The sequence below is a fragment of the Aquarana catesbeiana genome, linkage group LG01 (assembly GCF_042186555.1).
Source record: "Aquarana catesbeiana isolate 2022-GZ linkage group LG01, ASM4218655v1, whole genome shotgun sequence".
Lineage (NCBI taxonomy): Eukaryota > Metazoa > Chordata > Amphibia > Anura > Ranidae > Aquarana > Aquarana catesbeiana.
In genome coordinates, this window is record NC_133324.1 from 17,383,022 (window position 1) to 17,408,139 (window position 25,118).

General features: G+C 42.9%; 6 non-coding genes across 6 annotated transcripts; all 6 read left to right on the plus strand.

The window, feature by feature from the left end:
- The first annotated feature begins 1,131 nt into the window (after positions 1–1,131).
- On the plus strand, positions 1,132–1,203 carry TRNAT-CGU (transfer RNA threonine (anticodon CGU)). The gene has a single exon. It is a non-coding gene; the product is annotated as a tRNA-Thr (tRNA).
- Positions 1,204–2,990: 1,787 nt separating this feature from the next.
- On the plus strand, positions 2,991–3,062 carry TRNAT-CGU (transfer RNA threonine (anticodon CGU)). The gene has a single exon. It is a non-coding gene; the product is annotated as a tRNA-Thr (tRNA).
- A 1,788-nt stretch (positions 3,063–4,850) lies between these two features.
- On the plus strand, positions 4,851–4,922 carry TRNAT-CGU (transfer RNA threonine (anticodon CGU)). The gene has a single exon. It is a non-coding gene; the product is annotated as a tRNA-Thr (tRNA).
- A 1,791-nt stretch (positions 4,923–6,713) lies between these two features.
- TRNAT-CGU (transfer RNA threonine (anticodon CGU)) lies at positions 6,714–6,785 on the plus strand. The gene has a single exon. It is a non-coding gene; the product is annotated as a tRNA-Thr (tRNA).
- A 483-nt stretch (positions 6,786–7,268) lies between these two features.
- Positions 7,269–7,340, plus strand: TRNAT-CGU (transfer RNA threonine (anticodon CGU)). Its single transcript has one exon. It is a non-coding gene; the product is annotated as a tRNA-Thr (tRNA).
- Positions 7,341–8,577: 1,237 nt separating this feature from the next.
- Positions 8,578–8,649, plus strand: TRNAT-CGU (transfer RNA threonine (anticodon CGU)). The gene has a single exon. It is a non-coding gene; the product is annotated as a tRNA-Thr (tRNA).
- The last annotated feature ends 16,469 nt before the right edge of the window (positions 8,650–25,118 follow it).

Consider the following 25,118-nt stretch of genomic DNA (forward strand, 5'->3'; position numbering starts at 1 on the left):
TGTTCAGACTGGAACAACAAATACCAATTAACCACTTCCCTACCGGCTTCTATACATATACGGCGGCAGGATGGCTTTCCTGCACGAATCGCCGTATATGTACGATGCTCCTTTTAAGAGCCATAGCAGGCATGCCCGCTGCACGGCGGGGGGGACTTGATGTGCGTGGCCAGCGGGAACGATCGCCGACGGCCACCGGCGATTGCAGGCATGAGAGCTGCAACGAGGATTTGTGTGTGTAAACCCTGTTCTGACAGGGGAGGAGAAACAGATCGTCTGTTCCTACTAAGTAGGAACAGCGATCTGGCTCCACCTACAGTCAGTCACATCCCCTAACATTTTGAAACATACCCAGTGAACACATTTAACTCCTTGATTGCCCCCTAGTGTTAACCCCTTCCCTACCAGTGACATTTACACAGCAATTAATGCATTTTTATAGCTCTGATCGCTGTGTAAATGTCGCTGGTCCTAAAAATGTGTCCGATGTGTCCTCCGCAATGTCGCAGTCCCGCTAAAAAATCGCAGATCGCCGCCATTACTGGTAAAAAAAAAAAGAATAATAAAAATGCCATAAAACTATCCCCTATTTTGTAAATGCTATAACTTTTGCGCAAACCAATCAATATATGCTTATTGCAATTTTTTTTTACCAAAAATATGTAGAAGAATACATATCGGCCTCAACTGAGGAAAAAATTTGTTTTTTATATATTTTTTGGGGATATTTATTATAGAAAAAAGTAAAAAATATTGCTTTTTTTCAAAATTGTCTGTCTTTTTCTGTTTATAGCGCAAAACATAAAAACCGCAGAGGTGATCAAATACCACCAAAAGAAAGCTCTATTTGTGGGGAAAAAAGGGATGTAAATTGTGTTTGGGTACAACGTCGCATGACCACGCAATTGTCAGTTAAACAACACAGTGCTGAATCTCAAAAAGTGCTCTGGTCAGGAAAGGGGGTAAAATGTTCTGGGGCTGAAGCGGTTAAAAAATAGACCCAGGTCTTCGTCATTGACCTTATCTCTTATCTCTTCCACTTTACTAAATATCGTCTTTGAAATCAAACAATGGATGGAAGATTCACATTGTGTTCTCACAGGATGACATAACACTGTCAGTCCAATAGAGGGCGCAGTGGCCAAGTGGTAAGGCGTTGGTCTCGTAAACCAAAGATCGTGGGTTCAATCCCCATCTGTGCCTCAATCTTTATACCTAATCTACTGAGTGCTATAAACATTTGTGGTAACGATAATCTGTGTGAGCTCAGCTTCTTTCTATAAGAATTATAAGACCACAGATGACATAACAGTGTAAAATTGGTCAGCAACAGAACAATTATACTGAGCAAGACTAGTCCCAAATGTACTGGAGAGAAAGAGCAAAGACTGAGGCTTTACTACAAGAATTAGGTTACAGCAGTGCAAGTACAGCCAGCAGAAGGATATTAATAATCGTGGATATTAGGTGTAATTGGAGTATGCCTAACTTTTATTTTATCTGGAGAGGGAGGTGTGGATAATGTGAGTGATATAACGTGAGGTGGTTTAGGTGTACACTGTACTGCACTTAGGTTCTTTTACAGCAGTACAAAAAAACAAACACAAATAAAAGGTTCTCATGCCAAACATAACTTGTGTGAATTCTCACAGGGTGACATACAAAGCTGTGCCCTACAGAGGGCGCAGTGGCCAAGTGTTAAGGCGTTGGTTTCATAAATCAGATCATGGGTTCAATCCTCATCTGTGTATCAATCTTTATATCCAACCGAACGCTGTAAACATTTGAGATTATGGATGAATAGTGACCCATTTCACACCTCTTTTAGTTAGGTTTTTCTTCCAATTGTAAGGACATTTGTTCAGACTGGAACAACAAATACATATTAACCACTTCCCTACCGGCTTCTATACATATACGGCGGCAGGATGGCTTTCCTGCACGAATCGCCATATATGTACGATGCTCCTTTTAAGAGCCACAGCAGGCATGCCCGCTACACGGCGGGGGAACTTGATGTGCGTGGCCAGCGGGAACGATCTCCGACGGCCACCCGCGATTGCAGGCATGAGAGCTGCAACAAGGATTTGTGTGTGTAAACCCTGTTCTGACAGGGGAGGAGAAACAGATCGTCTGTTCCTACTAAGTAGGAACAGCGATCTGGCTCCACCTACAGTCAGTCACATCCCCTAACAGTTTGAAACACTCCTAGGGAACACATTTAACCCCTTGATTGCCCCCTAGTGTTAACCCCTTCCCTACCAGTGACATTTACACAGCAATTAATGCATTTTTATAGCTCTGATCGCTGTGTAAATGTCGCTGGTCCTAAAAATGTGTCTGATGTGTCCTCCGCAATGTCGCAGTCCCGCTAAAAAATCGCAGATTGCCGCCATTACTGGTAAAAAAAAAAAAAGAATAATAAAAATGCCATAAAACTATCCCCTATTTTGTAAATGCTATAACTTTTGCGCAAACCAATCAATATATGCTTTTTGCAATTTTTTTTTACCAAAAATATGTAGAAGAATACATATCGGCCTAAACTGAGGAAAAAATGTGTTTTTTATATATGTTTTGGGGATATTTATTATAGAAAAAAGTAAAAAATATTGCTTTTTTTCAAAACTGTCTGTCTTTTTCTGTTTATAGCGCAAAACATAAAAACCACAGAGGTGATCAAATACCACCAAAAGAAAGCTCTATTTGTGGGGAAAAAAGGGATGTAAATTGTGTTTGGGTACAACGTCGCATGACCACGCAATTGTCAGTTAAACAACACAGTGCTGAATCTCAAAAAGTGCTCTGGTCAGGAAAGGGGGTAAAATGTTCTGGGGCTGAAGCGGTTAAAAAATAGACCCAGGTCTTCGTCATTGACCTTATCTCTTATCTCTTCCACTTTACTAAATATCGTCTTTGAAATCAAACAATGGATGGAAGATTCACATTGTGTTCTCACAGGATGACATAACACTGTCAGTCCAATAGAGGGCGCAGTGGCCAAGTGGTAAGGCGTTGGTCTCGTAAACCAAAGATCGTGGGTTCAATCCCCATCTGTGCCTCAATCTTTATACCTCATCTACTGAGTGCTATAAACATTTGTGGTAACGATAATCTGTGTGAGCTCAGCTTCTTTCTATAAGAATTATAAGACCACAGATGACATAACAGTGTAAAATTGGTCAGCAACAGAACAATTATACTGAGCAAGACTAGTCCCAAATGTACTGGAGAGAAAGAGCAAAGACTGAGGCTTTACTACAAGAATTAGGTTACAGCAGTGCAAGTACAGCCAGCAGAAGGATATTAATAATCGTGGATATTAGGTGTAAATGGAGTATGCCTAACTTTTATTTTATCTGGAGAGGGAGGTGTGGATAATGTGAGTGATATAACGTGAGGTGGTTTAGGTGTACACTGTACTGCACTTAGGTTCTTTTACAGCAGTACAAAAAAACAAACACAAATAAAAGGTTCTCATGCCAAACATAACTTGTGTGAATTCTCACAGGGTGACATACAAAGCTGTGCCCTACAGAGGGCGCAGTGGCCAAGTGTTAAGGCGTTGGTCTCGTAAATCAGATCATGGGTTCAATCCTCATCTGTGTATCAATCTTTATATCCAACCGAACGCTGTAAACATTTGAGATTATGGATGAATAGTGACCCATTTCACACCTCTTTTAGTTAGGTTTTTCTTCCAATTGTAAGGACATTTGTTCAGACTGGAACAACAAATACCAATTAACCACTTCCCTACCGGCTTCTATACATATACGGCGGCAGGATGGCTTTCCTGCACGAATCGCCATATATGTACGATGCTCCTTTTAAGAGCCACAGCAGGCATGCCCGCTACACGGCGGGGGAACTTGATGTGCGTGGCCAGCGGGAACGATCTCCGACGGCCACCCGCGATTGCAGGCATGAGAGCTGCAACAAGGATTTGTGTGTGTAAACCCTGTTCTGACAGGGGAGGAGAAACAGATCGTCTGTTCCTACTAAGTAGGAACAGCGATCTGGCTCCACCTACAGTCAGTCACATCCCCTAACAGTTTGAAACACTCCTAGGGAACACATTTAACCCCTTGATTGCCCCCTAGTGTTAACCCCTTCCCTACCAGTGACATTTACACAGCAATTAATGCATTTTTATAGCTCTGATCGCTGTGTAAATGTCGCTGGTCCTAAAAATGTGTCCGATGTGTCCTCCGCAATGTCGCAGTCCCGCTAAAAAATCGCAGATTGCCGCCATTACTGGTAAAAAAAAAAAAAGAATAATAAAAATGCCATAAAACTATCCCCTATTTTGTAAATGCTATAACTTTTGCGCAAACCAATCAATATATGCTTATTGCAATTTTTTTTTTACCAAAAATATGTAGAAGAATACATATCGGCCTAAACTGAGGAAAAAATGTGTTTTTTATATATTTTTTGGGGATATTTATTATAGAAAAAAGTAAAAAATATTGCTTTTTTTCAAAATTGTCTGTCTTTTTCTGTTTATAGCGCAAAATATAAAAACCGCAGAGGTGATCAAATACCACCAAAAGATAGCTCTATTTGTGGGGGAAAAAGGGATGTAAATTTTGTTTGGGTACAACATCGCATGACCACGCAATTGTCAGTTAAACAACACAGTGCTGAATCTCAAAAAGTGCTCTGGTCAGGAAAGGGGGTAAAATGTTCTGGGGCTGAAGCGGTTAAAAAATAGACCCAGGTCTTCGTCATTGACCTTATCTCTTATCTCTTCCACTTTACTAAATATCGTCTTTGAAATCAAACAATGGGTGGAAGATTCACATTGTGTTCTCACAGGATGACATAACACTGTCAGTCCAACAGAGGGCGCAGTGGCCAAGTGGTAAGGCGTTGGTCTCGTAAACCAAAGATCGTGGGTTCAATCCCCATCTGTGCCTCAATCTTTATACCTAATCTACTGAGTGCTATAAACATTTGTGGTAACGATAATCTGTGTGAGCTCAGCTTCTTTCTATAAGAATTATAAGACCACAGATGACATAACAGTGTAAAATTGGTCAGCAACAGAACAATTATACTGAGCAAGACTAGTCCCAAATGTACTGGAGAGAAAGAGCAAAGACTGAGGCTTTACTACAAGAATTAGGTTACAGCAGTGCAAGTACAGCCAGCAGAAGGATATTAATAATCGTGGATATTAGGTGTAACTGGAGTATGCCTAACTTTTATTTTATCTGGAGAGGGAGGTGTGGATAATGTTAGTGATATAACGTGAGGTGGTTTAGGTGTACACTGTACTGCACTTAGGTTCTTTTACAGCAGTACAAAAAAACAAACACAAATAAAAGGTTCTCATGCCAAACATAACTTGTGTGCATTCTCACAGGGTGACATACAAAGCTGTGTCCTACAGAGGGCATAGTGGCCAAGTGTTAAGGCGTTGGTCTCGTAAATCAGATCATGGGTTCAATCCCCATCTGTGTATCAATCTTTATATCCAAACGAACGCTGTAAACATTTGTGATTATGGATGAATAGTGAGCCATTTCACACCTCTTTTAGTTAGGTTTTTCCTCCAATTGTAAGGACATTTGTTCAGACTGGAACAACAAATACCAATTAACCACTTCCCTACCGGCTTCTATACATATACGGCGGCAGGATGGCTTTCCTGCACGAATCGCCGTATATGTACGATGCTCCTTTTAAGAGCCATAGTAGGCATGCCCGCTGCACGGTGGGGGGGACTTGATGTGCGTGGCCAGCGGGAACGATCGCCGACGGCCACCCGCGATTGCAGGCATGAGAGCTGCAACGAGGATTTGTGTGTGTAAACCCTGTTCTGACAGGGGAGGAGAAACAGATCGTCTGTTCCTACTAAGTAGGAACAGCGATCTGGCTCCACCTACAGTCAGTCACATCCCCTAACATTTTGAAACGCTCCCAGGGAACACATTTAACTCCTTGATTGCCCCCTAGTGTTAACCCCTTCCCTACCAGTGACATTTACACAGCAATTAATGCATTTTTATAGCTCTGATCGCTGTGTAAATGTCGCTGGTCCTACAAATGCGTCCGATGTGTCCTCCGCAATGTCGCAGTCCCGCTAAAAAAATTGCAGATCGCCGCCATTACTGGTAAAAAAAGAAAAAGAATAATAAAAATGCCATAAAACTATCCCCTATTTTGTAGACGCTATAACTTTTGCGCAAACCAATCAATATATGCTTATTGCGAATTTTTTTTTTACCAAAAATATGTAGAAGAATACATATCGGCCTAAACTGGGGAAAAAATGTGTTTTTTATATATTTTTTGGGGATATGTATTATAGAAAAAATAAAAAATATTGCTTTTTTTCAAAATTATCTGTCTTTTTCTGTTTATAGCGCAAAATATAAAAAACCGCAGAGGTGATCAAATATCACCAAAAGAAAGCTCTATTTGTGGGGGAAAAAGGGATGTAAATTTTGTTTGGGTACAACGTCCCATGACCACGCAATTGTCAGTTAAACGACGCAGTGCTGAATCGCAAAAAGTGCTCTGGTCAGGAAAGGGGGTAAAATCTTCTGGGGCTGAAGCGGTTAAAAAATAGACCCAGGTCTTCGTCTGTGACCTTATCTCTTATCTCTTCCACTTTACTAAATATCGTCTTTGAAATCAAACAATGGATGGAAGATTCACATTGTGTTCTCACAGGATGACATAACACTGTCAGTCCAACAGAGGGCGCAGTGGCCAAGTGGTAAGGCGTTGGTCTCGTAAACCACAGATCGTGGGTTCAATCCCCATCTGTGCCTCAATCTTTATACCCAACCTAATTTACTGAGTGCTATAAACATTTGTGGTAACGATAATCTGTGTGAGCTCAGCTTCTTTCTATAAGAATTATAAGACCACAGATGACATAACAGTGTAAAATTGGTCAGCAACAGAACAATTATACTGAGCAAGACTAGTCCCAAATGTACTGGAGAGAAAGAGCAAAGACTGAGGCTTTACTACAAGAATTAGGTTACAGCAGTGCAAGTGCAGCCAGCAGCAGGATATTAATAAGCATGGATATTAGGTGTAACTGGTGTATGCCTAACTTTTATTTTATCTGGAGAGGGAGGAGTGGATAATGTGAGTGATATAACATGAGGTGGTTTAGGTGTACACTGTACTGCACTTAGGTTCTTTTACAGCAGTACAAAAAAACAAACACAAATAAAAGGTTCTCATGCCAAACATAACTTGTGTGCATTCTCACAGGGTGACATACATAGCTGTGCCCTACAGAGGGCGCAGTGGCCAAGTGGTAAGGCGTTGGTCTCGTAAATCAGATCATGGGTTCAATCCCCATCTGTGTATCAATCTTTATATCCAACCGAAGCTGTAAACATTTGTGATTATGGATGAATAGTGAGCCATTTCACACCTCTTTTAGTTAGGCTTTTCCTCCAATTGTAAGCACATTTGTTCAGACTGGAACAACAAATACCAATTAACCACTTCCCTACCGGCTTCTATACATAAACAGCGGCAGGATGGTTTTCCTGCACGAATCGCCGTATATGTACGATGCTCCTTTTAAGAGCCACAGCAGGCATGCCCGCTGCACGGCGGGGGGACTTGATGTGCGTGGCCAGCGGGAACGATCGCCGACGGCCACCCGCGATTGCAGGCATGAGAGCTGCAACGAGGATTTGTGTGTGTAAACCCTGTTCTGACAGGGGAGGAGAAACAGATCGTCTGTTCCTACTAAGTAGGAACAGCGATCTTGCTCCACCTACAGTCAGTCACTTCCCCTAACAGTTTGAAACACTCCTAGGGAACACATTTAACCCCTTGATTGCCCCCTAGTGTTAACCCCTTCCCTACTAGTGACATTTACACAGCAATTAATGCATTTTTATAGCTCTGATCGCTGTGTAAATGTCGCTGGTCCTAAAAATGTGTCCGATGTGTCCTCCGCAATGTCGCAGTCGTACTAAAAAATTGCAGATCGCCGCCATTACTGGTAACAAAAAAAAAAGAATAATAAAAATGCCATAAAACTATCCCCTATTTTGTAGACGCTATAACTTTTGCGCAAACCAATCAATATATGCTTATTGCGATTTTTTTTTTACCAAAAATATGTAGAAGAATACATATCGGCCTAAACTGAGGAAAAAATTTGTTTTTTATATATTTTTTGGGGATATTTATTATAGAAAAAAGTAAAAAATATTGCTTTTTTTCAAAATTGTCTGTCTTTTTCTGTTTATAGCGCAAAATATAAAAACCGCAGAGGTGATCAAATACCACCAAAAGAAAGCTCTATTTGTGGGGGAAAAAGGGATGTAAATTTTGTTTGGGTACAACGTCGCATGACCACGCAATTGTCAGTTAAACGACGCAGTGCTGAATCGCAAAAAATGCTCTGGTCAGGAAAGGGGGTAAAATCTTCTGGGGCTAAAGCGGTTATAAAATAGACCCAGGTCTTCGTCTTTGACCTTATCTCTTATCTCTTCCACTTTACTAAATATCGTCTTTGAAATCAAACAATGGATGGAAGATTCACATTGTGTTCTCACAGGATGACATAACACTGTCAGTCCAATAGAGGGCGCAGTGGCCAAGTGGTAAGGCGTTGGTCTCGTAAACCAAAGATCGTGGGTTCAATCCCCATCTGTGCCTCAATCTTTATACCCAACCTAATCTACTGAGTGCTATAAACATTTGTGGTAACGATAATCTGTGTGAGCTCAGCTTCTTTCTATAAGAATTATAAGACCACAGATGACATAACAGTGTAAAATTGGTCAGCAACAGAACAATTATACTGAGCAAGACTAGTCCCAAATGTACTGGAGAGAAAAGAGCAAAGACTGAGGCTTTACTACAAGAATTAGGTTACAGCAGTGCAAGTGCAGCCAGCAGCAGGATATTAATAAGCATGGATATTTGGTGTATGCCTAACTTTTATTTTATCTGGAGAGGGAGGTGTGGATAATGTGAGTGATATAACATGAGGTGGTTTAGGTGTACACTGTACTGCACTTAGGTTCTTTTACAGCAGTACAAAAAAACAAACACAAATAAAAGGTTCTCATGCCAAACATAACTTGTGTGCATTCTCACAGGGTGACATACATAGCTGTGCCCTACAGAGGGCGCAATGGCCAAGTGGTAAGGCGTTGGTCTCGTAAATCAGATCATGGGTTCAATCCCCATCTGTGTATCAATCTTTATATCCAACCGAAGCTGTAAACATTTGTGATTATGGATGAATAGTGACCCATTTCACACCTCTTTTAGTTAGGTTTTTCCTCCAATTGTAAGGACATTTGTTCAGACTGGAACAACAAATACCAATTAACCACTTCCCTACCGGCTTCTATACATATATGGCGGCAGGATGGCTTTCCTGCACGAATCGCCGTATATGTACGATGCTCCTTTTAAGAGCCACAGCAGGCATACCCGCTGCACGGCGGGGGGACTTGATGTGCGTGGCCAGCGGGAACGATCGCCGACGGCCACCCGCGATTGCAGGCATGAGAGCTGCAACGAGGATTTGTGTGTGTAAACCCTGTTCTGACAGGGGAGGAGAAACAGATCGTCTGTTCCTACTAAGTAGGAACAGCGATCTGGCTCCACCTACAGTCAGTCACATCCCCTAACAGTTTGAAACACTCCTAGGGAACAAATTTAACCCCTTGATTGCCCCCTAGTGTTAACCCCTTCCCTACCAGTGACATTTACACAGCAATTAATGCATTTTTATAGCTCTGATCGCTGTGTAAATGTCGCTGGTCCTAAAAATGTGTCCGATGTGTCCTCCGCAATGTCGCAGTCCTGCTAAAAAATCGCAGATCGCCGCCATTACTTTTAAAAAAAAAAAAAAAAAGAATAATAAAAATGCCATAAAAATATCCCCTATTTTGTAGATGCTATAACTTTTGCGCAAACCAATCAATAAATGCTTATTGCGATTTTTTTTTTTTACCAAAAATATGCAGAAGAATACATATCGGCCTAAACTGCGGAAAAAATGTGTTTTTTATATATTTTTGGGGGATATTTATTATAGAAAAAGTAAAAAATATTGCTTTTTTTCAAAATTATCTGTCTTTTTTTGTTTATAGAGCAAAAAATAAAAACCGCAGAGGTGATCAAATACCACCAAAAGAAAGCTCTATTTGTGGGGGAAAAGAGATGTAAATTTTGTTTGGGTACAACGTCGCATGACCATGCAATTGTCAGTTAAAGCGACGCAGTGCCGAATCGCAAAAAGTGCTCTGGTCAGGAAAGGGGGTAAAATCTTCTTGGGCTGAAGCAGTTAAAAAATAGACCCAGGTCTTCGTCTGTGACCTTATCTCTTATCTCTTCCACTTTGCTAAATATTGTCTTTGAAATCAAACAATGGATGGAAGAGTCACATTGTGTTCTCACAGGATGACATAACACTGTCTGTCCTATAGAGGGCGCAGTGGCCAAGTGATAAGGTGTTGGTCTCGTAAACCAAAGATCGTGTGTTCAATCCCCATCCGTGCCTTAATCTTTATACCCAACCTAATCTACTGAGTGCTATAAACATTTGTGGTAATGATAATCTGTGTGAGCTCAGCTTCTTTCTATAAGAATTATGAGACCACAGATGACATAACAGTGTAAAATTGGTCAGCAACAGAACAATTATACTGAGCAAGACTTGTCCCAAATGTACTGGAGAGAAAGAGCAAAGACTGGGGCTTTACTACAAGAATTAGGTTACAGCAGTGCAAGTGCAGCCAGCAGCAGGATATTAATAATCATGGATATTAGGTGTAACTGGTGTATGCCTAACTTTTATTTTATCTGGAGAGGGAGGTGTGGAGAATGTGAGTGATATAACGTGAGGTGGTTTAGGTGTACACTGTACTGCACTTAGGCTCTTTTACAGCAGTACAAAAAAACAAACACAAATAAAAGGTTCTCATGCCAAACATAACTTGTGTGCATTCTCACAGGGTGACATACAAAGCTGTGACCTACAGAGAGCGCAGTGGCCAAGTGGTAAGGCGTTGGTCTCGTAAATCAGATCATGGGTTCAATCCCCATCTGTGTATCAATGTTTATATCCAACCGAACTATGTAAACATTTGTGATTATGGATGAATAGTGACCCATTTCACACCTCTTTTAGTTAGGTTTTTCATCCAATTGTAAGCACATTTGTTCAGACTGGAACAACAAATACCAATTAACCACTTCCCTACCGGCTTCTATACATATACGGCGGCAGGATGGCTTTCCTGCACGAATCGCGATATATGTACGATGCTCCTGTTAAGAGCCATATCAGGTGCGCGCTGCACGGCGGGGGGACCCAATGCGCGTGGCCGGCGGGCACGGTCGCCGATGGCCACCCGTGATCACAGGCACGAGAGCTGGAACGAGGATTTGTGTGTGTAAAACCTGTTCTGACAGGGGAGGAGAAACAGATTGTTTGTTCCTGCTAAGTAGGAACAGCGATCTGTCTCTTCCTATAGTCAGTCTCATCCCCTAACAGTTTGAAACACTCCCTAGGGAACACATTTAACCCCTTGATCGCCTCCTAGTGTTAACCTCTTCCCTACCAGTGACATTTACACAGTAATTAATGCATTTTTATAGCTCTGATCGCTGTATAGATGTCGCTGGTCCTAAAAATGTGTCAAAAGTGTCAGTTGTGTCCGCCGCAATGTCGCAGTCCCACTAAAAAAATCACAGATCGCTTCCATTACTAGTAAAAAAAAAGAAATAATAAAAATGCCATAAATCTATCCCCTATTTGGGGGGCGTGTCTAGACGAGCAAGGTGGAGGACGTGTTTTGGCTGAGCTCCTCCAAGCTACAGAGAATCCGCTGCCATCCAAGCTCTAATTCTCTCCTGTGAGCCTGCTTTACAATATATCAGCCTCTAGAACCACCCTGCTTAACACCCGGAGTGTTATTTTTGTGGCTTTTGCTATTTTTAATACCCCGGGCCTGCAGATTGCTCCTGGCAGAGACACTCGCCGCCATCTTGGGGCCTACGGCCCGATTGGAGCCTCTAGCCTGCCGCCCCTGTGAGCCGGGTGCCAAGCGGACGCTCATCCTCGACGAGTGGCTGTCAACTTTTCAGGGGAACGGCGAGGGGGGACACCCGAGGTCTGCCTGTGCACCAGATTCCTCCGCTCTGCTGCACTGCGGCCTGGCGCTACCCTGTGGCCTGCTATCTACCTGGAGCCTCCGACCTACACCATCTCCGACCTACACCTCCGACCTACACCATCTAAAGAGCTGGACACCGGCCTGGGGTGGATCTGCCCTGCCTGACTCCTGGGACACAGTGAGTAGCAGCTCCCCCTCCCCACCCACGATCCGCTCTGAGCCTATATCCCGCACTGAAAACGGCGCTCGCCAGGCCGGATATAATTATTAGGAAAGCCCGCGGCTTCGGCCTATTCCTGGAGGTCGGCGGCCATCTTGGTGCTCCAAGTACTCCCATAACCATTTTACTCCACTACCTTTCTCATTGAAACTTTTCTACAGCATTTACCCTTCAGCAAGCTCCTCTCTCATCTGACGCATTACCTCCACAGCCTCTATCCTTACTTAATCATAATAATTTTAATAATTTTACTTGCTCTTCTGCTGTTACTGGAGTACACTTTCTGCTACCTGTGTTCCGCCTATATGGGAACCCCTCCAGGTGCTGATAACATTATGATATATATGTGACACTGCTCAGATGTGAGGGAGAGTGCCCCTTGCAGCTATCGGCCATATAGCTCCAATTATGCCTGCCAAAACACCTAAGCTCTGTTCTGCCCCTGTTAAACGTCCAAGCAAGAGATCACTCTCTATTCCAGTCTCCACAGGTTCTATTCAGCAATACCTAGCCAACGCACGCGGTGACCAAGACAGAACCTCGAGAATAAGCGCCTCTCCATCATCCCACGCTGCCTCTGTGAGGGAGAGCTCTCCAGCTTCTTCCTGCTGCTCGGATCTTATGGATGATCCCGGATCCCCCGTAGGCTCTGAAATGTCAGCACTTATGAGCGGCCTCAAAAAAGAACTTGCAGGTATGTTTCACAGTTTGGAGAAATCCATTAAAAAAGAAATAACTGCCATTCGATCTGATATGTCACATCTCTTGGTCAGGGTAGAGGAAGCGGAGCAGCGACAGGACACACAGGCACTAGCTATTAAAGAACTGCAGGACACTGTTACCCAGTTGGCTTTTGCCCACCGTGCATCCTTATATACGCTCGAAGACCTCGAAAATCGCAACCGCAGAAATAATATCCGAGTTAGAGGGTTGCCGGAAGCCACTGGGGATACTGATCTTGAACCTTCTATAAGAGGCATTTTTAATACCATCCTGGGTAACCCTGTCACTGCACCATTACGCTTTGACCGTGTGCATCGGGCCTTACGACCCCGTAACGCTAACTCGGACCAGCCCAGGGACGTCATCTGCCGCCTACATTATTTTGAAGATAAAAATGCCATTATGGTAAAGATGCGAGGCCTACCTAACATTGACTTTGACGGTGCCACCATCAGTATCTATCCAGATCTTTCCAAAGATACTCTGGATCGCCGCAGAGCATTAAAACCGCTACTGGATAACTTACGATCTGACGGGATTACATACAGATGGGGCTTTCCTGCCTGCCTGATTGCTACAAAAAATGGTCGTTCCCATACATTGAGATTTCCTGAGGAACGTCCAACTTTTTTGCAGGACCTACATCTCTCACCCATGGAACTTCCAGGCTGGCAGGATTCGATTCCAAAATTTTCATGTCCCGTGGACTCTGCCTGGAAAAAGACCCCCTCAAAGAGGAGTCGCGCTTCTCTTCCAGGTTCTGCACAAAAACATGGCTGAAACATTTATTTTTTCACTCATATGTTCGCTAATAATGTGAATCATTTCTTTTTTACAAAAAGGTTCTTTCTGCCAGGTCCGGACCCGGCCGCTGTGTTTGCATGCGCATATAGAATTTTTCTTTATTTTTTTTCTGTACTTGTGTTCACGGGGCCGGGGCGGACTCATCAGTAAGCTGACCAATATTTGTTTTTTCTTTATTATAATGTTGATCGCTGCATGTTTCCAATTGGTCTACATTTGCGATTCCTTGTAGGTTGCTTATTGTTTTTATTGATCCTGGTTCCACTTACATGGGTTTTCATATTTCCGACTGGAATTCATTGTTCTCTTGTTAATGGCAGGTTGTTAATATGTTTTTCCTCTACAGGCCGTGTGCTGTCGGGGCGCACTCCCCTCACCACCTCCCCCCCACAGCGAAACACCACCCCCCCACCTCCTCCTGGGGATGGCGAGCATGAATGGCCCTGAAGATATCCTATCTAATCCTTGTTCAAGGATTGGGATGGCCTTTCGCTCTCTCTTTTCCCAATGGGACCACTGCAGTTTTCTGCGTGATATTTTTTCATTTCCCACAAGTTCTCTGACTTACATATATAATTATTGTATATGTTTATCTTCTTCTTCTTCCTCTCATCTCTTCCTTTCCTACTATTCCTCTTTTTCTTCCCCCCCCCCCTCTTCCCCCTCTCTGCTGGTATGCATGGCAAGACAAACTGAAAATATTCATTCTCTTTTTAAATGGCTAAGGTAAAGATTGTATCCTACAATGTTAGGGGTCTTAATGTTGCTGCTAAACGACATCAATTATATCGTGAACTTAAACAAGCTACATGTTCCATTGCCTTTCTTCAAGAAACGCACTTAACCCACACAACACCTGTTAAACTTACCTCACCTAACTTTCCGCAGTGGTACTATAGCCTATCAGACACCAATAAGTCCAAGGGTGTAGCTATTGGTTTCTGCAGTAGTTTGTCTTTCAGGCTATCTGACATGCTTGCGGATGACTATGGTCGCTTCCTTTTTCTCAAGGGATTCATTGGAAATGTCCAATGCACGCTTGCAAATATCTATTGCCCGAACCATAACCAACCTGCCTTCCTCTCCCAAATACTGACTAAATTATCACACTTTGCCACAGGACTTACTATTCTAGCAGGGGATTTAAACATGCCGTTAGACCCCATTATTGATACATCACAAAGCCGTTCTAATATCTCTTTCAAAAGACTGAAATTTGTGAAAAAACGGCTTCTTGATCATCAATTGATGGATGTTTGGCGCCTTCTTCATCCTAAGGAGAAGGATTTCTCACACTACTCCTCAACGCACCAATCGTACTCTAGAATAGACAATATATTCTTAGACCATTTCCATCTCCCCTTTTTACACTCTGCCCACATTGGTCTCACATCAATTTCAGATCATGCACCTGTGTCGATGACATTGACCATGCCCTCCCTACCCCGACGTACCACCAACTGGAGGCTTAACGATTCCCTTCTCACTAATGAAGCAGAGGTCTCTATGTTGGCCTCCCATTTATCGCAGTATTTTAGGGAAAACAAATCCTCTGACACCTCCCCCTCGGTCGTTTGGGAAGCTCATAAGGCTACCATTAGAGGCCAGCTCATTGAGCTTGGTGCGCGGATAAAAAGAGAGCATGGTCAACAAATTAACCAGGTTTTACAACAAATAGAGGCTCTAGACAAGCAGCATAAACTTTTTTTACATAATGAACACCTTAAATCCCTCACACTTAAATGTGAGGAATTGAAGTCCCTCCTCAATCTAGACACCAAGAGAAGGTTCCAACGTCTGTCGCAAAAATTTTACGAATGGGGGAACAAACCAAGTAGATTGCTGGCTAGATCACTAAAGACTAAACAGTCGCAATCATTTATCCCCAAAGTTAAGCTTCCGTCAGGTGCATTGGCCCATGCAACCCCAGATATTGCTAAAGCATTTAGAGACTACTATGCGGACCTATATAATGTCAAAAATGACTTGTCATCTCTCCCTTGTAAGGAGAGACGAAACCGTATGCTATCCTACTTGAGAGAGGCAAATCTTCCCAAATTGCCCATATCTGTCCTTAAAGAATTAGAAGAAGACTTTTCGGTCGAGGAATTTCAGACAGCATTGAAGTCCTCCCCCTCTGGTAAAGCCCCTGGACCTGACGGATTCACGATTTTATATTATAAAACATTTAGTGACATCCTGCTCCCTCGACTCTCTGAATATGCAAACTCAATCTCCCACTCTTCAGGTTTACGCCCAGAATCACTTTTGACTCATATCACAGTCATCCCCAAACCAGACAAGGACCCTACACTCTGTAATAGTTTTAGACCTATATCGTTAATAAACGTTGACATTAAGTTATTTGCCAAAGTTATGGCAAACCGCTTACTTCCCCTTATACCAAATTGGATCTCGGCGGATCAATCAGGTTTTATACCCGCTAGAGAAGCAAAAGATAATTCCCTTCGTGCAATCTCCCTGATTCAATATGTTCGGCGGTGCTCCCAGCCCACCCTACTCCTCTCCACCGATGCAGAAAAAGCTTTCGACAGGGTGGACTGGGAGTACCTTAAGCTGACCTTACGCCATTTGGGTATGGGTCCTAAAATGTTTCACCGTATTTCTTCCCTTTATGCTAACCCTTCGGCTCAAGTTAGGATTAACGGAACGTTGAGTGACCCCTTTGTCCTACATAATGGAACCAGGCAGGGCTGTCCCCTCTCCCCTCTCCTATTTGCTATCACTCTAGAACCTTTTCTCGCCACAATTAGGAACAATACTAACATCAAAGGCATACAAATAGGCAACAGATCCCATAAATACGCGGCATATGCAGACGATGTACTATTTTTTATCCAACAACCTCGGATCTCGATTCCGAATCTGATGTCTGCATTCTCCACGTTTCAATCAATTTCTAACTTCAAAATAAACTTATCTAAATCCGAAATTTTAAACATTAACATCCCCAAGGCCGAGACTCTCTTCCTTAAACCCCTCTTTCCTTTTCGATGGAAATCAAATTGTTTGAAATACCTAGGTATTTATCTCACCTCTAATCTTCAATCCCTTTTCCGATATAATTACATCCCCATGCTAAATAAAATCAGAACCGACCTACGAAAATGGTCTAACCTGTCACATACCTGGTTAGGGAAGGTTAATATAATTAAAATGAACATATTACCACGCATCCTTTTCCTTTTTCAAATGCTACCACTAGGTGTCCCGGTGGGCTTTTTTACTATTTTACAGTCCCTGGTCTCCCGCTTTATCTGGAAGGACAGACACCCTAGAATATCCAGGGAGTTATTGTTCCACTCCAAATGCTCAGGTGGTCTGGCACTTCCTAATTTTAGGGCCTATTTCCAAGCAACTGTATTGGCCAGACTAGCTGAATGGAAATATGCCCTTAACTGGAAGCTATGGGTACAAATCGAATATCACCTAAGTGGTGTAGACCTTTCAATAGCTCCCTGGATACCCCGCTCCCACAGGAACCTTGCCCATACCACCTCGGCCCTTACCATTTCCTCTTTGGATATATGGGACGCACTACATAAAAAACATTCCTGGAACTATGACTCCCCTTTGCTACCTCTTCTCAATCACACTTACTTTCTACCAGGCCTTCTGGATCCAGGTTTTAAATCATGGAGGTCAGAGGAACCCCTCCTATTGCATCACGTTCTAAATGGCAATACACTTAAACCCTTATCTTCAATCCTCTCCCCTAAACCTGCCACGTTCCTAGACAAATGGAGATACCACCAATTACAACACTTCTAAGGTCCCTTTCTACTCCACTTAGGGGCATCAGTGATCTAAACCAGTGTTTCTCAACTCCAGTCCTCAAGGCGCCCCAACAGGTCATGTTTTCAGGATTTCCCTCAGATGAAAGGGCTGTGGTAATTACTAAGGCAGTGAAACTGATCAAATCACTTGTGCAAAATAATGGAAAACCTGAAAACATGACCTGTTGGGGCGCCTTGAGGACTGGAGTTGAGAAACACTGATCTAAACGATATAGAAGTAATATTTTTTCCAAAAGACCCCCCTCTACATAGCATCTCTATATTCTATAAAGCTCTTATTACACTTCAAAACCCTGACCCCCCTTCCTACCTGACTAAATGGGAAATTGACCTTGGTTTCTCCCTGACTGACAACCAAAAAGATAGGATCCTCCAACTTGCTCACACCTCGTCCACGGCCTCAAGAATGACAGAGGTCAACTATAAACTGCTCACTAGGTGGCATTACACCCCAGTTCGCCTACACCAAATGTTCCCCCGCCAGTTCCGCATTGTGCTGGAGGAACTGTGGGAACAAAGCTACTCATGCACACATATGGTGGTTCTGCCCATTGATCAAACCGTATTGGGAGGATATTCGCACCCTGATTGTTCAGATAGCTGATGTTCATATACCAAATGATCCATGGGCTATTCTTTTTCATGTCACAAAAACTCCCATAAGGGCGTACAAACACTCAATCATTCCTTACCTACTAAACACTGCCAAAGCCTTAGGCTCCATTCACACTAGGCGCGTTTTTTGATGCATTTTGCATTTTGCAGAAATGCATGGGAATTTTTTAACATGGGTTCCTATGGAACATGTTCACATCAATGCTTTTTTGTATCTCTGCGTTTTTGGAAAGGGTCGGGGACTTTTTTTCATGCAAAAAGCAGCGTTTTGCATGTAATGGATTTCAATGGACAAGCATCAAAAACGCAAGTGCACCGTTTTTGCAGCGTTTTTGCAGCGTTTTTGGTGCGTTTTTGCCGTTTTTTTTTTTTTTTTTTTTATTTTTTTTTTTTTGTAATTTTTTTTTAAGACTGTAAAAAAAAATGAAAAAAAAAAAAAAACGCAAAACGCAAATCGCGGCAAAAACGTGGCAAAAACGCCGCAAAAACGCTACAAAAACGCTGCTCAAAAACGTGCCAAGCATGAAAAAAAAACCTCCAAAAACGCTCAAAAGCAACATGCATAGGTGTGAATCGAGCCTTAATCCCCACATTGTGGGGCCAACCAATTACTCCCTCTATGAAGGCCTGGCTACAAATGATTGACAATGTATACCTTATGGAGAGTATCACCCACAATATTAGAGGGACCTCCCAGAAACATTCTGTAACCTGGGAATCTTGGAAAAAAATTCAGACTACTGCCACATATACAAATCTCCTGCTCTAACCCCTCAACCCTAACACTCTAACATAGCCATTAAACACCTATTCATGCTAACCTTCCCCTCTGCTCAATACATGGTCTAGTATGCCAGCAACTTCCTACCCTCTCCCTCTCCCACCTTCAATTCTTTCTTTTCTATTCTCTCCTTTTCTACCACTACTCTATCTTGATGTATACTTATGTTAAACTAAAGCAATATTTTCTATTTAAATTCCATTTAGAGTATAGTGCTCACCTAGTTCACACTTTTTTATCCATATCAGCTGTTTAGCTGACTCTATGTAGCTTCTTGGACGCACCCAATATAACTTTCTAATTGGTGGATTCTACGAGTACTGTATCCTATGCTGTTAAAATAATGGAAGATTTGTGTTATAATTGTATACATGATATATTTTCCTCTAATAAAAATTTATTAAACAAAAAAATCTATCCCCTATTTTGTAGACTCTATAACTTTTGCGCAGACCAATCCATAAACGCTTATTGCAATTTTTATTTTACCCAAAATTGGTAGAAGAATACATATTGGCCTAAACTGAGAAAAAAAGGTGTTTTTTTTTTTTTTTTTTTTTTTGTGGATATTTATTATAGCAAAATGTAAAAAAATTTTTTTTTTTTAAATTGTCGCTCTTTTTTTTGTTTATAGTGCAAAAAATAAAAACCGCAGAGGTGATCAAATACCACCAAAAGAAAGCTCTATTTGTGGGGAAAAAAGGACGTCAATTTTGTTTGGGTACAACGTCGCACGACCGCGCAATTGTCAGTTAAAGTAACGCAGTGCCGTATTGCAAAAAATGGCCTTGGCTTTAAGGATGGAAAATCCTTCCGGGGCTGAAGTGGTTAACAGAATATGAGAAGGTCGGAGTCATTTTCCAGGGTCATCACCTACTTCCTGGACTGAGATGTTGGCACAATCATGTAAATCCTGGTGCCTGTGCAGTTCTTTGCTGTGTTCACAAATGTCTGACACAGATCAGCCCCTGCTGCAGCCTCTCACCTTGTGTCTTGCTACAAAGTTATAATGTACAGTCTGATCACTGGGGGAGAGGAGACTGAGGAAATGCCTCCTTCTGTAAAGTTTTAGGTATTATCCGATCAGTTAGAAAGGTGGAGGGGGGTGAGGGACTTTTTTCCCTCTTTCTCCAATGGATACTCTTATTGGGTTCCTCCTATTCCACAGTATAATATCTTATAACCTCCCTTCTCCTCAATGACAGAAGTCAAATATTCTCTCAGGGCTGGTTCACTCCACAAAAACACACTCCAGATCTGTTCCAGATGTGTTTCTGCATGCACTTTTGTAACGCATTTTTGGTGTGTTCCAGGTCGTTTTTGATGCGTTTCCGGATGTATGTCATATGTTTTTTTTTCTTCCTTTTTCCCGTTTTTACTGTCCTGGGGTCCAGTGCATTTTTGATGCGTTCCAGTGCATCTCTGCCCAAACAGGGCGCAATGTAAGCTTGTTGTTAAGGAATGGGAAGCCGTCCTTAACCAGCTCTACCTGATAGTGGGGGCGGGGTTACAGGACACTGTGCAGACACACCCTGTGCCTCTATTCCATAGTTTGTTCAGTTTGAGTTAAGATACAGGCTGTGCTTGAACAGCGGGCATGTTCAAGAGGTAGACTGTGATTGGAAGGGGGTGTGTGCCGGAGGCAGACTGTGATTGGAAGGGGGGGTGCCAGAAACAGGCTGTGATTGGGAGAAAGTGTGTGCCAGAGACAGGCTGTGACTGGTGAGTGGACAGGGTGGCTGTATAAACTACCGAAAATACAGGCATGCTGTGTGTCTGCACAGTTTCCTGTACCACTGAATGGCCAGCCAAAGAATGAAATATGACCACGCTACCGCAGATCATCTTCTGTGCTTTGTGTGGTCAGTCTACAGCTAGAAAGAAAGGTGACTGGCAGGATCAACCAGGTATTATAAAAATGATCTATAAAATACAAATCCTGTATGTAAGCACACACAAGAATATTTAGAGTAACATATACTTTAAGCACTATGAGAGGACAGGTTTTGGCCTTCTACAGTCTTTTCCTAAAACCTCTGATCTCCCTCACCCTTGTCTATACCTTTATAGATATACCTAGGGGGTCAGGCCACTATTACAGCGCCCCCTGGGACCTCAGTCTGGTTCTCTCTGCCATACAAAACCACCCTTTGAACCCATCAAGGAAATGCTCTTAGATGCGGCTTGTGTACAGCCCTGTCAGGTTTTAAAGCGGGGCTCCACCTAAACCGCCAAAAAAAAAAAAAATATTAAAAGCCAGCAGCTACAAATACTGCAGCTGCTGACTTTTAATAAATGGCCACTTACCTGTCCCTATGTCTAGCGATGTCGGCAGGCGACGCCGAGAACCCGCTCGGTTCTCGGCAGCTGCCGCCGCCATCCTGGGTATGGGAATCAGGTAGTGAAGCGTTGCGGCTTCACTTCCCGGTTCCCTACTGCGCATGCGCGAGTCGCACTGCGCGTCCCTAGTGGTCCTCGCTCTCTCCTGGGAGCTGTGTGTTTCCCAGTAGACAGCGCGGAGGGACAGGAAGAGGCGTAGACTCCCATGGGAGCCTATGCCAGAAATGGGTGCAAATACCTGTCTTAGACAGGTATCTGCACCCCCCTCCCCCCTGAAAGGTGCCAAATGTGACACCGGAGGGGGGGAGGAATCCGAAAAGCGGAAGTTCAATTTTTGTGTGGTACTCCGCTTTAATGTCGAAATTCCAGTCTAATTCCAGACTGTTCGAACGTTTTATTGTCACACTGCTGCACTATAGTATCCATCTTCTTCCAAAGTATTGGCCCCCCATTGATTGAGGCAGAACACCATTCTTATCCAGGAAAGCCAGTAAAGTATTATCAAACATCATCCAAAACAAACTTCTCCTGCCACGTGGGAAATCCTGTGATGTGCAGCCAGAACATTGTGCCAAACTAACAGGCTTCCCTTCATTTCCCAATCCAACCAGATTAACGGGTGAATGAAGGCCACACAACCTTCCTTGTATCAATGTTATTCCTAAAGAAGCCAGTAGACAGAGTCATTTTCCTCTGACAATGAAGTATGCTCTATCTATTCTCACATTATTCTTTTTGGTGAGCCAAAGTCCATAAAAGAAGTGTAGAGAAAGAAAATGCTGGACCCCGATCTGTTGTACTTACAGCTGGCAAGGGTCCCTTCTGCGACCTTCCCCCTACCTCCTATCAGTGACTCTAAGCCCCGCCCCTGCGGAGCCAGGTACAATGCATAGACAGACTTAACCTGGGTATACATGCATTGAAATTCAACCGGTTCAGCAGGAATCGGCTGAATTTCAATCGATTTGGAGCCCTCTCTGTTCAACAGGAGCCGATCGTTAGACCAGCCTATTGGCTGCAGTTGCTGACCGACAAAATTTTTTCCAACAGTCCCATTTGATAGAATGATTGTAAAGAAAACATGATATAGGAAGGGCTTTAAATATGCTCCCCCCCCCCAAAAAAAAAAAATATTATTCATTGATCATAATAACAACTATCAGTAAAAAAAAATGCACTTTTATTGTGTACAAAATGTTAGAATACCACCAAATACATAAAATAAACTGGATCTCTTTATTAACAGCAACAGACATATGTGGAAAGCCCAATAAAACATACCTGACTCATTCTACGCATTTCATGATAATCCCGCTTCTTCAGGGCTGGGTGTGCTTTCATGTGAATTTTGAATCAAGTCCCATCTACAAAAAAAATGGTGACACCCCCCCCTCTCACACACACACACACTAAAATACCGTGCACGGTGCACCCACTCCTCCTGGATACCCACCTACCCCATTAACCTGGCCTTGTACCCTCCTAGTATAGTGTTGACTTATGGGCTCCGAGCCAAGATATTCACTGCAAGTCACCATCACAAAGAAGAGCAAGGCAGCAAATAATCCAAATGTTTACCACCCTTAAAAAATGGGGGAGGGACTGGGGAGACCATGTGATATTGGTATGTGACATCTTCAAACACCCTGGACCCCCCCCCATAGACACAATTGTGTGTAGATAGTACCTACCTGGCAGTGTGTGTGTTCATCAGAGCGGAGATCAGGAGATAGAATAGTGCTGGGTGGAAGGTGGGAGCTGCTGGAGTTCATTATAGCAAGCTGGTGATTGGTTGCTAGGATTACCTAGTAACCAATCACTGAGCAGCTCCCACCCCCGCCCTCCATCCAGCTCCCACCTCCTGCTCTTCTCTTTGCAGTTAACAGGATAGTGGCAGAGGCTGGGGGGGAGATAGAGCCGTGCTCGCGATCCACTTGTCGCCCCGCCCCCCCAGTGATCGACCAGTCAATCGCGATTGACGGCTTGCCAACCACCAGTATAACATTTGTGGAATTGGTACAGTTTGGGCATGTCTAGCTTGGATGGATGCTATATTTTGATGATTTTTTTTGTAAGAGATAGAGTTGTCTATGTACAAGTAAGTCAGCTATATAATTGGTATAGGACAACTGGTGACAGCAGAAATGTCTCACCAATGTGGCCATGATAGGTTCTGCTATGTATCAGAATTTCTCCTGATGTGTGTATATATATATAATGTGTGTGTGTGTGTTTTATATTTGAATCTAGGACTCTGAAAAAGAGGGCATGTCCCTCGAAACCTGTTAGATTTAGTCTGCTAGGGCCATGTTACATAGTTACAAAGTTAAAATGAAGTTCGATGCTTCCGAGCATGCGTAGGGATTTTGCGCGTCAGAATTGCCACAGGCAATCGCATTTTTGGATAGGAACTTTTCCCCACTGAAAAATTAAGAGCATGCTCTCAATCTTTTGCTGGCTGAAATTCAGCCAGCAAAAGGTTTATGGGGCATACACACGGTTGCATTTTCCAACGAGAAACTCTCATCCGTCTTTTGCTGACCGAAATTCCGATAGTGTGTATGCGGCATTACAGTAAAGAACCCTCTATGTAGTTTAAGGTTAAACCTCTTTTCTTCTAATTTTAATGAGTGGCCACGAGTCTTGTTAAACTCCCTTCTGCGAAAAAGTTTTATCCCTATTGTGGGGTCACCAGTCCAGTATTTGTAAATTGAAATTATATCCCCTCTCAAGCGTCTCTTCTCCAGAGAGAATAAGTTCAGTGCTCACAACCTTTCCTCATAACTAAGATCCTCCAGACCCTTTATTAGCTTTGTTGCCCTTCTTTGTACTCGCTCCATTTCCAGTACATCCTTCCTGAGGACTGGTGCCCAGAACTGGACAGCATACTCCAGGTGCGGCCGGACCAGAGTCTTGTAGAGCGGGAGAATTATCATTTGATCTCTGGAGTTGATCCCTTTTAAATGCCAATATTCTGTTTGCTTTATTAGCAGCAGCTTGGCATTGCTGAGCCTATCATCTACTAGGACCCCCAGGTCCTTTTCCATCCTATATTCCCCCAGAGGTTCTCCCCCCAGTGTATAGATTGTATTCATATTTTTGCCACCCAAATGCATTATTTTACATTTTTCTACATTGAACCTCATTTGCCATGTAGTCGCCCACCCCATTAATTTGTTCAGGTCTTTTTGCAAGGTTTCCACATCCTGCGGAGAAGTTATTGCCCTGCTTAGCTTAGTATCGTCTGCAAATACAGAGATTGAACTGTTTATCCCATCCTCCAGATCGTTTATAAACAAATTAAATAGGAGTTCCATCTTCTGGTTCACCATCATGGTTTCACTGTTTGTACAATGCTTTCATTCCTTGGCTTTTGGTCTTATACTCAATAAATTATAACGGTAATGCACTAGGCATTTGCACCCTTTGTTAGTTCAATTTGTTTTTAAGATTTCCCCAATCTCAGGAGGGCAGCAATGACGGATCATTCCCCTTCTGATACCTGATTGATGGACTTCGATTTACAAACCTGGTCGGCTTCTCCCTGAGCGCTATGGATGTATAGGTGTTATCTTTATTATATAGTGTAGATATTATCACCTAAAGTGCCCCTTGGATGGGGTGTGCCGTCTTTTCCTCTAAAATGTTGGATGGAATGCCCAGCTTAGCTATGGAAAAATTCTCATTAT